Here is a 23,314-nt window from a genome sequence, read left to right on the forward strand (position 1 = left end):
TTATGTGGTTTATTCCTTTCCCCACCTTTTGGCTGTTTTGGTTTTTTTGTTTTATTATATTGTGAGCTCTGACGCAGGCACTGTGCCTTCCTGTATATTGGTCCAATGCTAATGCTTAGCATAGTGTGGGCACTCTTGTAATATCAGTAAATCAGGATAAGTAAGGAGAGTGTGTGGGCCTTCCACTACTTCTGGGAAGGAACCAGCCACCTTGCTTCTACTGTTAGGATGGGAGAGCTCTACTTATTTCCCCTTCCCTGCTTCAAATATCTTTATGCATTTTTTAAAAATGTTCCCCTAGGACTTTTCTCCTTCCTCCAGATGACCTAGGGATAGGGTGTGGTGGTATTGTAAATCTGGAACTTTTGTTTCAGGGAAAGGCAATTGGGTCCTATACAGGTGGGGACCAATTCACATGAGCGTGTACACTCTGTTGTCGTATTCCTCGGTTAGTGACCTGGTTTAGCAGGACTACCTTTCTCCTAGGTACAGAGACAAGGTAGGTGAGGTAATATCTTTTACTGGATCAAATTCTGTCTCTTGAGCTGCATAGAGCTCTTCTTCAGGTCTGGGGCCAATATCCTGGGACCAACACGGCTACAAAAACACTGCAATACATTATTTTTCCTAGGTAGTTCATCTCACCACCAGTAGTAGTAGTAGTAATTTATTTGTGTCATGGGCAATATTACAGGCCGGATTAGGGCCCCCTTGTTTGGCGCTGTACAAACACACATGAAGGCATGGTCCTTTTCCCAGAGACCTTACAGTTTGAGAAGGTGTAAGAACTGGGTGTGACGAAATCTGAAGAGGGGGTGGAAATGAGGCTAACAGACATGGGAACATGTGGCCACATCGACTAGATTGTGCACCACTTGATGGTTCATTTACATGCTACACTCCAAGAAGCCAACTAAGACTCCACTATTGTTGATTTATGCATAGAAGATGTTCAGATGTTCCAGTGATGGGTGGTGCTATAAAACCCTAAGATAGATTGAATAAGTTTTAATGGGTTTGAATAAAATGAATATCAGCATCTCCCACTGGCCACCCATTTAGTGCTAATGGGTAGTTACCGTTCATGACTTTCTCTGCTTGAAGGTTCCCAAAGGCCCAGCTTGGTTTGAGTTTGGTACATGGCTGTAGATGTAATTCTCAGCTCTAGCAGGAGGAATTCACTGCTGCATGCTGCCGGTGGTAACATCATCCAGAGAGTTATGTCATGGTTATTTTTAGGCATCATTTTCATTTGCCTTGAGTGTAACATTGTCCTATGAGCATTTCTAAAGTTAGGAGACCTCATTTATCCTCAACGTAGTTGTACCATCCTCACAGGCACTTTTCAGAAAAAGTAGAGAATAATTCAGGTATCCTGGCTAAGAGTAAAACACATTAGAAGGTACTAACATGTATGGGTTGCACGGAGCACATGAGGCCACTACCTTCGGGTACACTGTCATGCTGGGGTGGCAATAAGCACCGCACTTAGGAGGAGGCGGTGAGTAAAGTATTAGGGCCTGGTACGACAAACCTTCCAATGTGTAATGCCCATTGATTTCAGTGGACATCATCGCAAGATTGGGTCCTTGGTGATTTGGTTGAATTATTTTTTATCTCATTACAGCAATTACATGTGTCTTTCCCTGGTTTAAACTGGACACTGATTTAATTGGATGTCTGTTATTACTGGCACTTATTACATTTGTGAATGATTTATAATCCCCGTTTTTCCCCTAAACAAATTTGTTGTAAAACCAGACTGCCTAGGTATTTTTACTTTGAGGGTGGAGGTAAAGGAGAACTTGAAAATGATTTTTAAATGAGAGAACTTTCTATTATATTTATCTGTCTAGAGGCCATAAATCTGTTTCAGCAGATTAAATACTGACTACTTTATAAAGCCCTGTTTTCTCAAACCTCTTATCAGTAGCACTTGGCAGTAATCACACCTAAGGAAACTTGTAATTTTCCTCAAGGAGGTGACACTGACAGAATTAAAAATGAAGGGGCCCCCTGAAAAGCCAGTTCATTACAAATTAACAGTGGTCCTAGCAAAGCAGTGGGCTAAGGCGTGTCAAATAGCGATATGGATAAAGAAACCCAGCATTTTAAGCTGTCAGAGCTGGGAGCATAGCTAGCCTTAGAACAAATTAATCACATATTGTCAACGCAAAGTTGCATCAAATTAACACATCGGATTCCAGCATATTAATGTGAGAATGCTTTCACCTGATTATTACTGCAAACCATTGCCACTCTCTGACTGCAAAGATATAATTAAATTGCTAAATAGAAAGTGCATATAATATCTCTGCATGCATTTAGGATGCATGAGCTGAAAAGATCACAGCCTAGTAAGTGACAGTTTCTATTTGTAGGGAGAAAAACTTTACTTTTTCCCCCCCTTTTATTTACTTGGGAGTACTAGAGTATGAAATTAGAAAACTTAGTTGTTATTTGCACCCTGTACAACTTAGGTGAAATACAGGTTTAATTTAACTGATTTGCTACACTGACTATGAGTACATAATTACCTTTACTCTTCTCCATATTTGCCCTGCAAAGAAATAGAATGATTTGGCACAAATAGCCTAAGGTGTTACAAGGCTATAAAAATAGTCGCATATCTGTTACAAGAGATGCTGCTGAATGTTTCACGAGGGATCACTATTCAGTTTATTTAGAACTGGACTTTGCCCTTAAAATTTGTGGAGATCAAATAATTTGTGGAGATACCTCCCAAAGGAGGGAAAAGTATGTTACATGGGCTTGCCTCTGAGTTCAGTACTCTCAGAAAATCTGGCTTGGACTGAATGAGAATCCAAACCAAAATACTCCGTGTGTCTGTCTTACTGCTTAATAAAAGGTACTTCAGGGAGAAACCCTAACAGTGTGTTGGTAAAGAATTACCAGCTGAGAGCTCCTGCCATTTTATTCAGTGCACTTTGGAATTTCATGGCCTTGGAAGGACAAGTGGTGTCTTGACCTATGTCTCTGTACTCTTTTTCAGTGGTGCGTTCCTTCATCTCTGCCCTCCCTTTCACTCATTCCACCTCTGGCTTCATGTTCCCTTTCATGCCTTATTCTCCAGATGGAAGAAAAGAAGTCAGAATGGTGAGGGTGAATAGTGGGCACACAGGGAGGGCTTGCAGGAATTCCTTGAAAGAAAGAGATGGGAAGGTGGCACACAGGGAGCTTGTGGGGGGAGGGCATGGAGTGATACAAAGAGCCCCTGGTGTGTGCAATGGGCTTAGCCTACAGAAGCAACAAAGTGAACAGCCCTCTTGTTTTATGTTAATATTAACAACTGAGCAAGGGAAGGCATCCGCTTTCTTGAGTGTGAACAGCCAGACTGGTTCAGACAAAAGGTCCATCCAGCCCAGTATCCTGTCTGCCGACAGTGGCCAATGCCAGGTGCCCCAGAAGGAGTGAACCTAACAGGTAATGATCAAGTGATTTCTCTCCTGCTGTCCATCTCCACCCTCTGACAAACAGAGGCTAGGGAGGTTTTCAAGGAGGTTTTGCCACCTAATTCTGCCGAGCTGAAGTAGTTCTAGTATATTATGCACTCTTCTTGCCTCTTTCTATGTCCCCGAATCCCCTGAAAAAAGTTATTTTGTGCAATGTCACTTAATTTTTTCCTTTTTAAAACCTATTATTACCTCCCCCAGATTACATCTGAAAATCACATTCAAACACACTATTATTTGCCTAAAGGTGGATGAATAGTTTAGCATTGTGGAATTTGGGCAGGGTGCCATGCAGTTAATACATTTTTCCTGTCAAGTGATAAATGGGTATTGAGTACTCTATCCATTAAACTGTCCAGGAGCACCCCTTTCCTAGTCTCAAAACCCCTTTGGGTGTGTTGAGTGCGGGAGTTTCCGTGATTTCATTACTTTCTAAAGAAATGTCTGTGAGTGACATCGCAGTGTCAGCTAATTAATTTTGTCCAATGCTGTTACTACTTGATACATTCCAGGCATACCGTTCTTTACAATGGCTGCAGCAGCCGATTCCAGTGTGGCTCATGGAAACATCTCACTTTCCCACAAGCTTTTGAGTGCACTCTTGTGGGGGAGTTGCCAGACTGAGCAGTCGATCTCTCCAGAAGGTCTGATTCAAGAAAAATTACCGAGCCTATGTCAGAGTGAAAACCTGTGAGATGGCCTACGCAGCTCTTGTAAATGCTTAGGTGTTTGTCTCCCCTGTTTAAGTTAGCTAGGAGGCTGGTTTGCTTTTTAGGAGACACCCCTAAAAAAAGTACAAAACTAAGCAATTTCACTGTAGTTGTATGACAACACCCCGGGATTTGTTGGTTAACTTGCACTACAATTGGATAGGTTCAGATGAGGTACAACGGGCATCTTGCAGAAAGCATTGTCATTCATGCAGGATGATACATTGACAGCAGTGTTGCAAGACATCTTAAAAACAACTGTGTAATTCTGACATTGCTGTATCTCCTCTAATTTGTGATTGGCATGGTAGGGCAACGTCAGACCGCATAGCCTCTGTTCCAGTTTGATTTGAGAAGATGGCTAGCCATGAAACATAGCCGGAAAGATTAAAAGCTATTAATAGCTTTAAAATTACATTTTATATTATCAGGGAGGAACAACAATGATAGTTTGTGTTAGCGTTTGGCATGCTTTTCGGCCTTGAGAAATTATGGAGGAGTGAATAGTAACTCAATAGTTGAGGTTTCATTAAACTCTCTTCCTTTTACTGAGATTTAAATCTCTTCAAAATAACCCATTTTACCACTGGAATGATCATGATGTTTCTTCATGTTCCATTTTAAATATTCTAAAGAAATAGTAAACAAAAGTGTCAATATCGATTCCATTTGAAAGATTTAAAAACTCCTTGTGATACTTGGCCCTGCTTGTCTCACCTTCTTCATATCCCCATAACATAATAGCAAGACTATACATAGATATGAGATTCACTTGCTTCTGTGTATCTTAATATGATCTCATGCAAAGTTATTTTTAAAAGCCATATTTGTGGGGGTGGAGGGATGAAGAAACTCTAAAACTGTTCTATTACAACTAATCAGAGAACTGGAAGGGACCTCAAGAGGTCCAGTCCCCTGCACTCAAGATAGGTCTAAGTATTATCTATACCATCCCTGACAGGTGTTTGTCCAACCTGCTCTTAAAAATCCCCAATGATGGAGATTCCACGAACTCCCTAGGCAATTTATTCCAATGCTTAACCACTCTGACAGGAAGTTTTTCCTAATGTTCAACCTAAACTGCCCTTGCTGCAATTTAAGCCCATTGCTTCTGTCCTATCCTCAGAGGTTAAGAAGAACAATTTTTCTCCCTCCTCCTTGTAACAACTGTGACAAAGTTCCTCCTCTATCTTGGTGGGTCCTGCGCTTATTGGCGGATTTTCTTGCCTCAGAGATTCACCATGTGGGTTGGGGAACAGCCCAGAAACCTTCCCCTCTGGAAGAACCCACAGTCCAGGTCAATTGGGAGGTTTGGGGGGAACCCGGGCCCGCCCTCTACTCCGGGTTCCAGCCCAGGGCCCTGTGGACTGCAGCTGTCTATAGTGTCTCCTGTAACAGCTGCATGACAGCTACAACTCCCTGGGCTACTTCCCCATGGCCTCCTCCAAACACCTTCCTTATTCTCACCACAGGACCTTCCTCCTGCTGTCTGATAACGCTTGTACTCCTCAGTCCTCCAGCAGCACACCCTCTCACTCTCAGCTCCTTGCGCCTCTTGCTCCCAGCTCCTCACACTCTCACCACAAACTGAAGTGAGCTCCTTTTTAAAACCCAGGTGCCCTGATTAGCCTGCCTTAATTGATTCTAGCAGCTTCTTCTTAATTGACTCCAGGTGTCCTAATTAGCCTGCCTGCCTTAACTGGTTCTAGCAGGTTCCTGATTACTCTAGTGCAGCCCCTGCTCTGGTCACTCAGGGAACAGAAAACTACTCATCCAGTGACCAGTATATTTGCCCTCTACCAGACTCCTGTACCCCACTGGTCTGGGTCTGTCACACAACCTTTTATGTACTTGAAAACTGTTATCATGTCCCCTCTGTCTTCTCTTCTCCAGACTAAACAAACCCAGTTTTTTCAATCTTCCCTCATAAGTCATGTTTTCTAGACCTTTAGTCATTTTTGTTGCTCTTCTCTGGACTTTCTCCAATTTGTCCACATCTTTCCTGAAATGTGGTGCCCAGAACTGGACATAATACTCCAGTTGAGGCCTAATCAGTGCGGAGTAGAGAGGAAGAATTACTTCTCATGTCTTGCTTACAATACTCCTGCTAATACATCCCAGAATGATGTTTGCTTTTTTTGCAACAGCGTTAAACTGTTGATTCATATTTAGCTCGTGATCCACTTTGACCCCCAGATCCCTTTCCGCAGTACTCCTTCCTAGGCAGTCATTTCCCATTTTGTATGTGTGTGTGACTGATTGTTCCTTCTAAGTGGAGTAATTTTCATTTGTCCTAATTGAATTTCATCCTATATACTTAAGACCATTTCTCCAATTTGTCCAGATCATTTTGAATTTTAATCCTGTCCTCCAAAGCACTTGCAACCCCTCCCAGCTTGGTATTGTCCACAAACTTTATAAGTGTACTCCCTATGCCATTATCTAAATCGTTGATGAAGATATTGAACAGAACCGGACCCAGAACCGAATCAGCATGATTGTGAACCACTGATAACTACTCTCTGGGAATGATTTTCCGACTAGTTATGCACCCACCTTATAGTAGCTCCATCTAGGTTGTATTTCCCTTGTTTGTTTATGAGAAGGTCATGCGAAACAGTATCAAAAGCTTTACTAAAGTCAAGATATACCACATCTACTGCTTCCCCCCATCCACAAGGCTTGTTACCCTGTCAAAGAAAGCTATCAGGTTGGTTTGACACGATTTGTTCTTGACAATTCCACGCTGCTGTGAATTATCACCTTATTATCTTCCGGGTGTTTGCAAATCGATTGCCTAATTATTTGCTCCATTATCTTTCCGGGTACAGAAGTTAAGATCACTGGTCTGTAATTCCCCGGGTTGTCCTTATTGCCCTTTTTATAGATGGGCACTATATTTGCCCTTTTCCAGTCTTCTGAAATATCTCTCGTTTTCCATTACTTTTCAGAGATAATGGCTAATGGCTCAGATCTTCTCCAACAGCTCCTTGAGTATTCTAGGATGCATTTCATCAGGCCCTGGTGATTTGAAGACATCTGACTTGTCGAAGTAATTTTTGACTTTGAATTTTTGACTCATCCCTATTTTAGACTCTGCTCCTACCTCATTGTCACTGGCATTAACTATGTTAGACGTCCAATCTCCACCAATCTTCTTGGTGAAAACCGAAACAAAGAAGTCATTTAGCACCTCTGCCATTTCCACATTTTCTGTTATTGTCTTTCCCCCCTCATTGAGTAACGGGCCTACTCTGTCCTTGGTCTTCCTCTTGCTTCTAATGTATTTGTAGAATGTTTTCTTGTTTCCTTTTATGTCTTTAGCTAGTTTGATCTTGTTTTGTGCCTTGGCTTTTCTAATTTTGTCCCTACTTACTTGTGTTATATGTTTATATTCATCCTTTGTAATTTGACTGAGTTTCCACTTTTTGTAGGACTCTTTTTCGAGTTTTAGATCATTGAAGATCTCCTGGTTAAGCCAGGGTGGTCTCTTTCCATACTTCCTATCTTTCCTACGCAGTGGGATAGTTTGATCTTGTGCCCTTAATAATGTCTCTTTGAAAAACTGCCAACTGTCTTCAATTGTTATCCCCCTTAGACTAATAGTATCTGTTTCTTGAAAGGGAAGCAGTCAGTTTCAGTTTCTATAACTTATTTCATCCTTTTTCTTCTGCAGAAAGTCCATGGAGGATTGTTTGTGGAGGACAAGGTGATACAGATATAGGGTGAAGGGCTAGCTGGGGATTTATGTGAGGAGCCAAGGAGGGTGCTTGGTCATTGTAGTCCTCCTACAGACCTTACATGCCAGTCCTGATGAAGTTTCTCCCTTTTAAAGGGAAATTCACCATCCAGAAAATGTTTACTTAGCGTCAAGGTTGCTTTACACTGGATATAATCCCTACAAATCAAATCACCTTTCTACTCCTGTTAGTATGAACACTGGCTTAAGTCTAGGGGAATCTTTTGTTGAAAAACACTTAATGCTGCTGTTGAAACACAAACTCTTTAAAGCCCCTTTTTACATTCCTGGCATTTCAGAATGGTGTGTGTCTTTTTAGAATTGGCTGCTGAAAAAATAAAGTGGCTTTTTAACCCCTCTCATCGACAAAACACTGCTGAAATGGCTCAGCAGGCAATATTTTAAGCGTGATGGTGTTTGAAATAAAAAAACTTCCTAAAGTTAAACTCCATACTTGTGTTGCAGTATTGGTGCAAATCTGTCATTGACGCATAAACTAGTTAGACAAGGGGGTGAAGCAATGTCTTTTATTGGACCAACATTTGTTAAGCTGGTCTCTCTCACTAACAGATGCTGGTCCAATAAAAGAGATCACCTCCCCCACCGTGTGTGTCTAATATCCTGGGACAGATTTGGCTACAGTTACACTGCATACACAAACTAGATGACAATTGGTGATAACAGGAGCAGTTGCTGTTGTAGAGAAAGTTCATTTAAACTTACAAGTTATGAAGGATGAAAAATACTAATAGTATTCCAGCACTTAGTTGGGCTGTGGGGGAGGTGAAATAAGAGTAAACAAACCTTTATATATCCAGTCCCAGACTTCTTTCCTCAAAGTGCAGTAAGCTGTAATTCTGAAATAAGGTTTCTGCCACATGCAAGGTAGCTTTCTTTTAATTAAATTGGTCAAAATGGCTTTCAGCTTGAAGTGATTTTACTGTCATTCCCAGACAATCCAGCCCTTCTTTAGCTCAGCAATAGTCATGCCTTGCATCTTTCATTCCAAAGCACTTTACAGACTTCATACAGGTACCACTTTTACACTAACATGCAACCACCTCTTTGGAGCAAAATACTATACAATTAAGAGTAGGAAATAAAAACTTATCCCAAATCCATTTGAAAGTGTAGAGGAAATGTATGGCATTAGAATGTAATTATCCGAGAAAAATTAAGCCAAAATATTGGAATGAACATCTTGCTCTTCTGAAAAATGCCATGAGAATTTTAACGACCAAACATAGTCAGGACCTCAGTTTTGTTTCATCTCAACAATAATGCAGGAATTATGGTGGTATGTTTATTTTGAGAGTGTCTATTATGCTATGTAAAATGTACACATAAAGTAGGCAGTAAATATATCTTTCTTGCTTGTGGTGGTAGTGTATTCCCTAAACATTTGAAATAAAGGCACTAATACTATAATATTAGTAATAATCTATGGTACACGTTCTATCTGGTGAATACAATGCTGGGCAGTTCTCCCAAGGCAGTTAATGAAAGCTGCATGTGTAACTTTCTGGACCCAACAGTAGTAAAAATGGTTGAAAATACTTCAATTTGGCAAAAAACACAGGATTGGCACCTCCTACAGCAGACTGATAAAACTTCAGTCTCTGATTTCAAGATGGTTCAAGCTACTAGTGAAAGACTGAGTGAGTAGAGTCAGCTGTGGGAAATTTGTTAAGCTACTGCTGTGTTTTAACTAAGCAGTCAGATTTTGGGAAGGATAAATCCTTGGATTAAAAACTCTGTTGCAGATTCAAGGAATGTTGTGAAAGTCCTGGAAAAATCTCTAGAACAAAATCTTGTGTTGCAAATCTTCTTATCCTTTTTTCTGCATTCTATGATTCTCTTAATTAGTTACTCTTTTGTCAGTCTAGAAACAGTGTTTTATTGCCAGACAGGGTATTTTGGTGTCCTCCGGTGGTCTTACTTGTCTCCCTACTCTCTAAACTTAAGCCCTTATTTATGGATGTTGGGGGAAGGAGGGGGAGTGGTAGATCTCAGATCTTGCTTTTCTGTATCTCATTAACCATATCTGAAATAAAAATAAAGGACAGGGCATAGATGTAGTGTATTAAATGCTATCTGCATTGTAGTGCTGTATAACAGTGTTTTCTAATTTGTTCATAACGAGAGACAGAATATCCAATATCTCTGGGCTTCCTGAGATGTATCTTACATAGAATCATAGAATATCAGTGTTGGAAGGGACCTCAGGGGGTCATCTAGTCCAACTCCCTGCTCAAAGCAGGGCGAATCCCCAGACAGATTTTTGCCCCAGATCCCTAAGTGATCCTCTCAAGGATTGAACTCTCAACCCTGGGTTTAGCAGGCCAATGCTCAAACCACTGAGCTATCCCTCCCCCCATCTTCAAGGCCTTGGTAAACTTTTCTAGGGAATGAGCTTTACATTGTGTTGCACAAAGAGCAGATAGTCCTGTTTAACAGCACAAAGCAGGGTGGATAAAAATCAATGATTAAATAAAGTTAGATGTTTTTATTTAAATCAGATTTTTTAATTTAAATTAAATGCAGGTTTAATTTTTTAAAACAAATTAAAATTAAATTTGAAATTGACAACTTATGTTAAAGCCTAAGCTGCTTATAATATATGAAATCATTTAAATTGAATACAAAATAATATTAAGCAGTAATGTTTGATGAAAAGTTTTTTAAAGAAAAAAGAACTGGTGGAAGTCAATGGCTAAGCACTTGGAGCCAAAGTTTGTTGAAGTGCTAAACCAGCTTTTCATGGCAGTAGCTTCTTTTGCAGGTGCAGACTGAATATTTTCTTCATTTCACCTTATTCAGCTAGTTCCATAACATGATTAGTACATGGTGTTAATAAACCAATTGGGAGTTGAAAGAGCAGGAAGCTTGTTTTTTTTCTTGCAATCTGTGAATAAAAGCTATGACTAAAAATGAGTGGATGGGATCTATTAGTTCTAAAATCTTGAACATGGTGACCAGAAATAATCAGTTCAGTTCATTAACTATAGGTAATACTTCCTTTATATGAAAAAATCGATTTGTTTTAAGCGCAAAACATTTTTGATTAACTTTTTCTTCTTATCTGTTCAGCACATTTAAGGAAGTTTTATTTAATTAAAAAAATATAAAATGCTGGTTTTGTGCATTTTAATTTATTTGAATTTCCATCTAAATAGATCTTGAGATTAAATCAGAAAAAAATTAATCTAGTAAATAAGAAATGAATCATACACCATTTTAAACATTATAAAAATGTAAAAATTAAGAATCTGAATAAGTGTAAGTTAAGATATAGAATTGCTTAAATAAATGTGTATAGATATGGCATATCCTTCAGGTTTGCAAAAAGAAGCACTACATTTAGTGTAACGTCTATATTTAGTTGCAAATCAACATATTTTAATGGTTAGCAACCACTGAGAATCAACCTTTCTTTAGGAAAATAACCAAAAAGTACAAATGCAAAACATGATTAAAATTATGATTTAAATCCAGGTTTCCTACTAGCTAATTTAAATCTATGATTTAAATCACTTTGATTTAACTCAATCCAGCCTGGCACAGAAACGTTTATTGATTCGCGGTTAGCATCTGAAGACAAGAAGTAGCATCAAGAAAGGACCCTTCAGCATGTGACCTCAAGTATGCATCTTTTTATATAAGGAAGAACATGTCTCATCTTCAGTGTCGAATAAAGTGTTACTTGCTTTCTCGTGAATCGTAGGAATAGCCCTAGATTCTCTCTCTTCCTCAGTGCTTAGGCCAAAAAGCTTTGTTGATCTTATTACCACACCCATAACTGTACAGATTCAGTTTGAAAAAATTATATTTAGCCTCATTGCCAGATAATCTGCTGAGGTCCTATGTTACCCGGATTATTTGTTGTAGGCGCCTCTTCTTTGTAACTTGACACAACGAGTTTTATTCGTGATGCCAATGCTACAAATATATATTAAATAACCTGGTGGTCTGCTTCCTAGTGTGATGTACAGCTTTGTGGCTAACTCAAATAAGAAGCAGTTAGTGTTCTCAAACATGCCAGACACCTTTATTCCTAACGCCATCCCTCTGAAGGAGGACAGTGTTAATTCCTCCACTTTACAGACAGACAAATTGAGAGTGTGATGAAGTGACTTGGCCTGCCTCTTCCAGCCTTGCTAGAACTTGTGTGTGACTCGTTCCTTTCCCACCCAGTCTCAGTCTAAGTAATATGTGAATCTCTTTCCATGAGCTGCAAAATCCTAGATTAAAGGACAAGGCCATCAAACCCCATTTCAGCTCTCCCCAAGCTGAGACGATGCTACAGGTATCACAGGAAATAAGGACCTGTCTCTGGTAAGCAGCCCAGCTGCTATTCCATTCTCGGTCTCTTAAATACCCACTCTGATGCCTTTTAGTTTAAGGATTTGAAAATATCCTGCTGTGGTAATGTCACTAAGTACCTCAGAACATATTTCAATATGAAAACCTACCTAGGTTGGAGATTCCAGTTAATAACTTAGAGGAAAAAATTGTTTTAAAACTTAAAATGATTAACTATTAAAATTTTAAATTGAGCTCTGGGGGGAAATGATCGTCTAGGTATGCATTGTAAAAATGATGAGATTTCAGGCAGGTTTTACAGATGATGAATTTTTCTTCTTTTTCAAGAATAATTGACCCTTTCTTTTATTAAGCTGTGAACCCTTCTAATGAGGCTTGCTTGGTTTCCTAAAAAGGAACCGTATCTAAGTGTGTGTAATCTCAACCATTGGGGCTTTTTGACAGAAAAAGATCAGTTAGCTCATTACTGCTCCTTTTTAGTACTTAGACCTTAAATATTTGTTCAAAGCGTATGTCTTTGCTACTTTAGGTTACCTTTAAGAGTCAACTTGCTTTGCTTTTCTTTGTTATCCTCATTGTTTACTTCAGGATGAGGGAAAATAATTAAACAGAACATCTTTCCCAAGCAGCTGGAGTCAAACTCCAGCTGACTGCAGCACCTGTGAAGACTGTACCTCTGCCTCAGGGCTGAGCGGTACAATGCCAGCCGGGGACATGGTGACGGTGTGTTCAGAAGTGTACAGATTCGTCGTCGTAATGCTCCTGCCCTTCTGTGAGCTTCAGATGGCAAGAATGTCAGTGAATGCAAAGTGTCTGGTTTAGACTAATTAGAGGGATGATTTGTGAAACACTGGCTATTTATTTAATTAATCACCAACACAAAGCTATAAAACCCATATTTTAAAAATCCCTGTTAGTTTGCCATGTGGTTAATAGATTGTGGCACATTAAAAAGTGACATGGTGATGTATTTAAAACGTTCTACCTAAGATTGGCTAATGTTCTCAAGGAACTTGTGCTGTATGCTTTATGCAACAGTAGCCTAGGATTAGAGTCTGAGACCTGTTTAAGGATTGAATATTTGTAAAAGTGTTTATTTTTTGAATAGCATCTGTTCATTAAAATATCTCATGGTATATTTCTAAATATACAAATAATGTTTATGATGTAGATTTTAATTACAAGTTTTTGTTGCACTTTGTTATTATGAAGAATAACTATATTCCACAGTATTAAATCATAATGTTTATTGCCAAGTAAAATGCAAATAATTCTTCCACAGTACACCATTCCTTTCCTGGCGTATGTAAACAGTGAGATTAGCATCATTTAACTAATTCATTTTTGTTGTGGCTATAACCATCATATTTTGATAAATCGGAATATGCATTCCATTTTCCAGCAGCACTGTTGTAACTGAATAGGTCAGGGCAAAATATCCCTAAGTAGTTGAATACCATCTCAGCTAAACTGAAATTCAGCCCTTTGTGGAAGGCCTGCACAAGTTTTTGAGTGACTTCAGTGGTGTGTAGGGCTTGTGCAGGCCTGCTGCATGCAAGTGTATTTCACTCCTGGTGAAACTCCATTTGGGGTTGGCAGGAGACAAGATGGACTGGACTTGCCTAAAAACTGATATTAGTATTAAAGCAAATGAGACCTCCTGCGCTCTAACAGGGGATTGGTGTTTCCCTTCTTCCAAAGGGATTTGACAGAAGAGAAGTATAGCAGGAAATACTATTTATAACACTTTTTAAGTAAACATGTTTTAATTTAAGGTAAATTGTGTAAGTAAATACACGTTAATAGGATTGGAATATGCCTCTGTTATATGAATTCTAGATTATACCTTGCTTTTAGCTTAACCAGGTTTATTAAACTAGAGGAGTGAACACCAAGCAGGGGAGAGCAATTTGGAATGTTTGATTATATAATTATACATGTAATGTACCTTTGTTTCCCTGACATTCTATATGAAAAACAGTTCAGGTGGAAGCTTGTAAGGAAATGGTCCAGCTCTGGATGTTGTTTTTTTCAGCTCGATGTTGTATAATTAACTGGTACATTCGGAGGGGGGCTAGAATAAAACATGAGTATGTTAATGTAGCCTGGAGCTGATGTGATAGTGATCATTGCAATGCAGATAAAGCATTTCTTATAACTGTCGTTGCCTACTGGAGCCTTTGAAACAGCTGGACCTTTAATTGAAAAATAGTGTGGTGCTGTACAAGGCAGAGATGCTAAATGAAGTCAACAATTTAGAATAAAAAAAAGTTATTTACCTTTTATTTAAGTATTCAGACTTTGTTATGCTTTGTATAGCAGGAAATTACTGGGTTAAATTTTTATGAACAGTGACAGCGTGAATGAGATAAATTAAATGAGAATGTTAGTGCAATTTTACAGACCTTCTGTATACATTGCAGTGAGATAAATGATGGTCTGTTTGTCAGACAGAGGAGCAACTATTGAGGGTTCATTTTAGTACTCAGTTCTTTGAACTGTCAGACCATAGTCCAGTCACTCTGTTTAACTTCCTTGGAATTTACAGCTATTTCAGGTAGCTGACTATAAAAAAAAAAAAAATCATCATCATCGTAGTAATTAATAAACTAGTCACTTGTCACTTAGTGATAAAATGCACTTATAGTGGGATTACCGCCTGTTGAAAAAAGCACCATTCCCATGTTTCCATGTGTGGTACAATGACATGCAGAACACAAGATCTTAGGAGGGAAATGCAGTTATTCTGTGTGTTCATGTGAACACTGGAACCTAGAGACATTCTGAGCAGACATTTTCACAAGACTTGTTTAGATAATATGTAAATAAAATAAAAAGAACTGGCTAGTCAAATTATTAACCAACATACTGTAGTGGACCTTGGTTTAATATACTGCAAATTACTCACTGCACCAGAATTCACAAGCCCCAGCCGCACTTCATATTCCTGGTTTGTCTTGGTCTCTTCTAAGAATGCTCATGTACTTAGGATGAAGCCCTCGTTTCTATCGTGCTGGTCACTATGATTTCCATCTCAACCAAATGCCAGTAATATCTTGATGCTATCGTATGTTCTGCCAGGTGTGTATACAAAAACATTTTAGAGTATTTAAACATTTTATTGGGTTAATAGTTCATATCCTTATTTTTGACACCCTCCCCCCCCAAAAAATAGCTATTTTACCTTTTTAAAAACAAATTATTTCTGCTACGTTTTTAATCCTATTTAATTACTTCTGTTTTTATTTAAAAAAATATTTTTCAGAAATCCATAGTGTAGAAAATGGTGGCTTTTACCTACAAAGGGATTGTGCTTTTAGAGAAATAAGGTATTTGTTGATTAAAACATTTGAGCTTGGATCCTCTAATCTGTTGGTCCTGCTGTTTGTTTAAAAATATATTAGGTGGGTGCTTAAATTCTGCACTGTTCTTCAGTGCATATATTTGTAACTTTTTCTGTATGTTGTATAAATACCTATTGGAATGAGTTACATATCAGGATACAAGCTTTATATATGGTACGATATGAAATAATCCTGTCACTTAAAACAAAAACATTTTTTACACAGTTTAAGAGTCAGAAAAATTTTTGCATTTGGAAAAAGATCTCTATTTGTTCCTATTTTGTCTAATGTTTTACATTGTTTGCTAGGTGGTGAATCAATTATTTGAATTTATACTGATTGAGCAAATAAAGTAGTAAGCTCATTTGTGCCAAGGCCATCTAATTAAATGCTAACTTTGAGTAAGCTGGATGTGCATGAAAGATTAATTTTAAGAGGTTTTTATGACTCACTAAGTAATGGTTCAGTAAAATCTGTATATTATATCATTAGAACATCTAATGTTAAAGTGATATAATATTTAGTCACAGAACTCTGTTGTGTAGGAAGACGCAGTAAATTATTATTGTTTAAAAAACTGATCATATTTTTCTCTAGGAAATGTTTATGGACTCTATTTTAATTTTCCACCATGAAACGTAGTAAAAGACAGCCCAAAAATGAGACTGGTAAAACACACACTATTTTCTCTTTGAATATTTCTACAGCTTTTCATTATCCAAATACTTATGAGCTGTTTTTAGGATTAAATTGTCCTTGCAGTAGACTCAAGATTATACCAAATTTCCTATATATTTTAGGAGAGTATTAATGGCTGTACTGTAACTGTTTCAAGAGACATCATCTAATAGAGAAAGGTGTACGTTCTTTAGTGGACTTTCATTAAAAAGTTGGTATTATATCTTAAAATGGCTCCTTGTATTACAAGTTTATAATATGTAATTCTTTATGGTTTTAAAATCTTATTTTTATATTTAAAGTATACTGGTGTTATATAAAATGATTTAATAATGTAGAGCAGTGGTCTCCAAACTTTCTTGATCGTGCACCCCATCAGTAAAAAAATTTTGAGCACGCACCCCCTGCCGCGCCGGCTCTACCGGGAAAAAAAAAAAAAAAAAGCCGCTCGGACTCCCGCCCGAACTAACGAAGCAAAAAAAAAAAAAAAAGCGCTCCTCCTGCCGTGCACCCCCAAAGATCCTCTTGCGCACTCCACTTTGGAGACCACTGATGTAGAGGTCCCTAAAACTGCATGAGGCTGATGGAATTTATTCAGTATAAACTGTTTCTTTGATGGTGTCATCATTGTAGTACCCATAGATTGTATAATTAAACACCCAAGCTCATAACATTATGGTCAAATTCAACATAAGCTACAAAAATTCATAGTGGGGTTTCTTGTTCTGTCCTTAACTCTTTCCACTGTGTCTAGCTATTGCAGAAGCATGTATATGTAGTAATACGCCGCTTACACTCTTACAGTAAACCCAATCAACTATGGAACGCCCTTACTATGTATCCACAGATTACTGAGGAAATGATCCTTATTTGGCGCCTACCATAGTGTGGTTGTGTTTATTTCAGGCCATGTTTAGTATGTGGATCCATGTGAGCAGAGCAGCTCTGTGTACCAAATCACTGTTTGAGGTGGAAGTTCCTTGTGTATTAATTGGGAGCAGCTTTCCTAAACTGAATAGCTACTACTTTCATTTTTAATCCCCAACATAAGTAAATTAGTAGCCAGTGGCCTGTTTAATTAAAAAGTCTTATAAAACAAAGAAGAAAATTTCACTAACTCAGTAAGCTGCATTGTTCAGCAATGCAACACTCAAACTATGGAAGTGCAATTCCTAGATAGCAGCAGAGAAGGAGAGCTGCAGGATGCCTAGTCAGAGAGGGACTCTCAATGTTTTCCATTGTTAAAGGAGTTAAATAAGTAACCCTGTTTTTTTAGGTGGGGAAGCTGAGACACAGATGCTAGGTGACATGCTCAGGATCACACAGCAAGTCAGTGGCAGGGCAGAGAATAGAACCAGAATACTTGACTCTCAACCCTACACTTCAGCCACAGGATCCTGCCGACTCTGATAAATCATCACAGTCGGCGTTGTCCACGATGAACGTGTTGGAGAGCCCAAGTCTGATCTAGTGCATGAAAACTGTGGGTAGCAGAAAGCAATATTAATCTTTTATTTAATAAACAAAATGTGTTTGAATACATCCAGTTTAGGTAGTGACTCACCTACTTAAAGGGTGGGTGAGACCTAATATCTCTAACAATAAAAGCTTAATGGAACCAGGATGTGTGATTCCTAGAAAATTAACGAGATATTTTGTCAATTTTATTCCAGACTTCATTTATCAGGATATGCAGTGTCCAGTGACAAGCTAAAAGAATTTTTTGACAAATTAACTATGCCACAGGTGACAGATCAGGAAAATGTTAATTTAACAGCCCCTTTGTGCCTACCAGATTTATTGAAGGCTATTAAGGAAACTCCAAATGGTAAGGCCCCTGGCCCTGGCCCTGAATGGATTTTCCATTGAATTTTATACAAAATCTATTAATACGTTTGATGCAACTTTTTTGAATATGGGTAATCATGCTTTATTTCTTGGGTCACCTGAGCCTTTATAGCTATAATCCACTTCTCTAGTTGGGAGCAAAATCCACGCTCACAGTATTGACTGTAATCTGGGTCTAAACGATTCCTCCTGAACAAGTGAGCTTATATAAACCGCAGCAAGACAGTGATAACTTGTGATTGCTATAGCTAAATCCAGTGTGGCTAGATCTTTGACTCCTGGGCACTGGGACTAAGAATTGCAGTCCAAAAATTACCTGTCTCCGTTCAACCCCGTCACGTGGTCCTGTCCTCCTACGCTTTGCACAGGCAAGTAATTGAGACTAATAGGGCTGCTTGCATGAGTAGTATTTTGCAGGATCGGTCTAAGCACATGACTCTATTCACCCACGTAGAAGCATTCCCAGGCACGTGCCCCATGTTTCTGCAGGATCGAGGTGCACTGGAATTATGCATGTTCAGGCTTAGTTCATCTAGTCCAGTATTCTTTTCTGACATTGGCTAATACCTGATGCCCCAGAGGGAGGTGCAAGAATCCTTATGCCCTTGAGTTAGTGATTGGGGTATGCCCTGACATCATGAGCTATCCCATCCTCTTTAAATGTTTTCATTTAAAAACATCCCATTTCTAGCCCTTGTAGTTGTAAAGATAACCTACCAAATGTGAACCTTGCGTACTCCCTCTTCGTAAGGCCCGTAATAAACATGGGACATTTTCCAGACATTTTCCACCATTGCTAATAGCGGTTCAGCTCCACCAGCATTAACAGAATTGGGAACTGTAGTGTATATGAGACGCCACTCTTTTAAGCCCCATGTCCTGTGCCTGGTAAGTGTTTGTGATAAAGGGTTCATGGATGTCTGTAGTGGGTGGTGGTGGACAAAATCTATAATGAAGTATAATTAGAGAGAGATTTGGGGTGGGGAGAGAAGATACGTTGGGACTGATAAAGAACACAATCTATAGAGAGATGACAAGGGAAGGGGGAGAGAGAAGGAACAGATGAAAAGATCCTGAGGGGCAATGCAAGAAATGTTACCCAGGATGTGTGATGGGGAAGAAGAGAATGCAGTGGCAGCAAGAAGGAGAAAGGTCTAACACAGGTATGAGAGACGGCATAATTTGAAATGTATTGTACAGGACGTTTGACAGTGTTATAATAACAATAGAACACAATAAACAGAGCACAGATGAAACCTGGGGCCAGTGAAATCAAAAGGGAAAACTTCATTGGCTTAAGTGAGGCGAGGATTTCACTCCACAATGGTCTTACTCTTTTAAATTGCAGTAGACATAGCAGTGCAGGTATTTTACATCCTGGCTAGTTCAATATAAGGTGGATGATCAGGCCCATATGGGCCTGTTAAAATGTCTGTTGATTGGATTAAGAGCGGAGATAATGTAGTAGTGGCTAAGGAAATAGTGTCTCTCCTTTTTGCCTTTTAATTGAAGTACCACTACCTGCCCTCCACCCCTCTGCTTCGGAGCGTAACGTTTGGGCTCAGCAGCAGAGAAGGAACTGAGGGGGGTCAGACTGCATAGCGCTATTTATACCACCCATGCACAGCGTGGGGAAGGGGAGGTGCACATGTGCAGTCCAACGGGCACTGCTATTGAAGATCTCTGACTCCAGACGTGAAGGCGCTGCCACAACTACAGTAGAGCACCCCTGGGGGAGACATCTCAAAGAACTTCAATTACTGCACAAAGTGAGTAGCCCTCTCTTCTCAACTCAGCGTACGCAGAGGTCTTCCAGGGCGTACATCCACTCATCTAGATATTTGCCTAGTTTTACAACTGGCTACATAAAAAGCACTAGCGAAGTCAGGAAAAACTAACATTTCATACAGACAATGACTGTTTATACTGCTGTATGTACTATACACTGAAATGTAAGTACAATATTTATATTCCAGTCTATTTATTTTTTAATTATATGGTAAAAGTGAGAAAGTAAGCAAATTTTCAGTAATAGTGTACTGTGACATTTTTGTATTTTTATGTCTGATTTTGTAAGCAAGTAGTTTTTAAGTGAGGTGAAACTTGGGGGTACGCAAGACACATCCGATTTCTGAAAGGGGTACAGTAGTGTGGAGAGGTTGAAAGTATTGTTCTGTTGGGGGCTGGGCTGAAGACATGGCAGTTTGTGTCTTGGAGAGTAAAATGTCTGGTACAGAGGTCTGTGAGGGGACATGGGAACACTGGACCTACCACTAAATGCTTTTAATACCTTCACTAGTTGTTTTTCTCTTGGAGTGAAAATATAAAAATTTACACTTAATTAAAAACCTTTACTTGAACGTGTCTGTTTCCTCCACATTGACAGCCCTTACCAGTGCGTCTAGCAGAGGGCCAATGGTTATCCAGACAAACTTATGGTCCTGTTCATATTTTATTAAATTCTTTTGAATCTAGCCATGTTCTTTCTTTTAAACAGATGTCGAGTTTCTTCTGTACCTTGAGTACGTGGGGGAAGAAGATAGCTATACTTATAACTAAAAAAAAAGTATTCAACTTCATTGTGTTTGGGCAGTTTTTACAATACTTCCACGCTAATCTACCATGAATGTAAAAGTACTTTTTATTTTTAAGTTACTCTCTTACTTCTATAACTTAAAATAATATTGACATGCCCAATTATTTTATAACAAGAATATGTTTTATACTCCCAGCCTAGGTGTCCAATATTGAATCCTCTAATTCCATTACTTAAAGTCAGAATTCCTAATGATTAATTCTAATGGTGGTTTCTCTTCTTGGTATAAAGCAAGGATATTATCCTCATGTCAGTTAATTTGTGGGAGGGAATTGTGAAATCTTTTTGCCACTTAAAAGATTATTAGCTTAAAAATAGAGTCCTATCAGCTATAGATTAAACATTTTTCTTCTAACATAAACTTTATTGATCTTTGTTGCTATATTCTTTATGTTTTAATTAAGTCTTAATCTCCCTGGTGCCAAATAGATTTTTTTTAATACAATAAAATGCAATGATACCAGTTAATCCTTTTTGGTTGTCTCCAAATAGTTTTAAATGGTTAGAAGTGGGCTCAGTTATATATTGGTTTTGGACTTGCCTTGACATATAGAAATCATCTTTTATTTATTCTTAACCAACACTTAACCTCCATGTCTGTTTTACAATCCTGTTTCCTGGTGAAGTGAAGAGGTGGTTATGTTGTCCATCTGACTTAGGTACAGCCATCATATAGGTTTCTCGTGGTTGGAAAAATGTGTAGTGTCTGTTACCACTCAGTGTAATCTTCTTGCTATGGGGCTATGTTTCTGAAATGTTTGGATCTATAAGATTCATGCATGTTATGTGTAGTTAATTTGTGTTCTGTAAGTATCTGCTGGCATGGCCTGCCTGACTCCTCCTAGCCATGATGCCCGACTCCCCTTCCTTCTTTCTGTTTTGATGTGGAAGCCAGTTTCCACTTCCTCCCCCTTTTTATATATCCTGGGAGAGAGAGACCCCTGCATGTTGACCCTTTAGGTCTTTGTGCACCAGAGTGGCGACCCTTGGACTCCCTTCTGAGAGTACCAAGAGTGTCCATGTATAGTCAAAGAGGGTGGGGTGAGGAGGAGAGGAAATGAGACAGGCCATCTCTGAGGTAAGCTGGAGGAAGACCATGGAGCATTTAAAACCAAAGTGCAGTTTTGAACTGTATCCTGAAATGATTGGGAGACAGTGAAATTATTTGAGGACCATGTGTGGTTGGGCTTCTTTGTACCCTTGAGATAACAGGCAGCAACATCCTGCATGTGCCAGAGTCAGGGCACATGGGATGCCATTGAGAAGGGAGATGCTGCAATTGAGGTAAGAGGGGATTAAGGCAGTGCCATACGCATTATTGCAACAGTCAGTTGTGATAGGTGAATTTGCAGGGGTAGAAGCGGAGGACAGAAGCAGAAGTTTAGAGTCAAGGATAATGCTAAAGTTGAAGACTGTGGTGGGAAGTTGCTTTGGGAACATAGGTAGGGTTCATAGTCATTCTTGATTGAAGATCTTGTGGTGGAAATGTTGAATGTTTCCATAAACAGTTTTCAGTTCTCATAGGAAGTCAAATGAGCTCACTGCCCTTGTGAAACTAATCTTTCACATTTGTTTATATAAAGATATTAATTGATTTCATTAAACAGCATAAAAGAACTGAAATTATTTAAACTCGCATAGTAATTCCACATAGAAAGTTACAGTAGTACATTTTAGTTCTAGCTACTGTAATGGACATAAGAGCCCATCTTAGATCAGACCATTGGCCCATCTAGCCCAGTAGCCTGTCTTCTGACAGTGGCCAGTGCCAGATTCTTCACAGGGAATGAACAGAACAGGGCAGTTTATCGAGTGATCCAACCTCTGTCATCCTGTCACAGCTGCTGGCAGTTGGAGTTTTAGGGACACCCAGAGCATGGGGTTGCAACTCTGACCATCTTGTCTAATAGCCATTGATGGGCCTATCCTCCATGAACTGATCTAATTCTTCTTTGAACCCAGTGATACTTTTGGCCTTCACAACATCCCATGACAATGCGTGGCACAGGTTGACTGTGCATTGTGTGAAGAAATACTTCCTTATGTTTGATTTAAACCTGCTCCATATTAATTTCATTGAGTGACCCCCCTGGTTCTTGTCATGTAAGGGGTAAATAACACTTCCTTATTCACTCTCCCCCTCCCCCCACCAATCCAACCTCTGGAATGTTCATCTTAAAAAAGAGAAGACTAAGGGGAGATATGATAGACTTGTTAATCTCTCCTCCTATGGAAGCTGTCCCATACCCCTAATCACTTTTGTTGCCCTTCTCTCTACTTTTTCCAAGTCTAATATATCTTTTTTGAGATGGGCAACCAGAACTGCATGCAGTATTCAAGGTGTGGATATACTATCAATTTATATAGTGGCATTATGATATTTTCTGTCTTATTATCTATCCCTTTTCTAATGTTTCCTAACATTCTGTTCGCTTTTTTGATTGCCACTGCACATTGAGCAGATATTTTCAGAAAACGGTCCACAATGACTCCAAGATCTTTTTCTTGAGGGATCATTTAGACCCCATTATTTTGTATGTATAGTGGAGATTGTTTTCCAATGTGCATTACTTTGCATTTATCAACATTGAATTTCATCTGCC

General features: G+C 39.0%; 1 protein-coding gene across 1 annotated transcript in view; it reads left to right on the forward strand.

The window, feature by feature from the left end:
• MAPKAP1 (MAPK associated protein 1) overlaps window positions 1-23,314 on the forward strand; it is a 161,329-nt gene that overhangs the window by 45,681 nt on the left and 92,334 nt on the right. The gene's annotated exons all lie outside the window — the stretch shown is intronic.

Source organism: Emys orbicularis, chromosome 18 (assembly GCF_028017835.1).
Source record: "Emys orbicularis isolate rEmyOrb1 chromosome 18, rEmyOrb1.hap1, whole genome shotgun sequence".
NCBI lineage: Eukaryota > Metazoa > Chordata > Testudines > Emydidae > Emys > Emys orbicularis.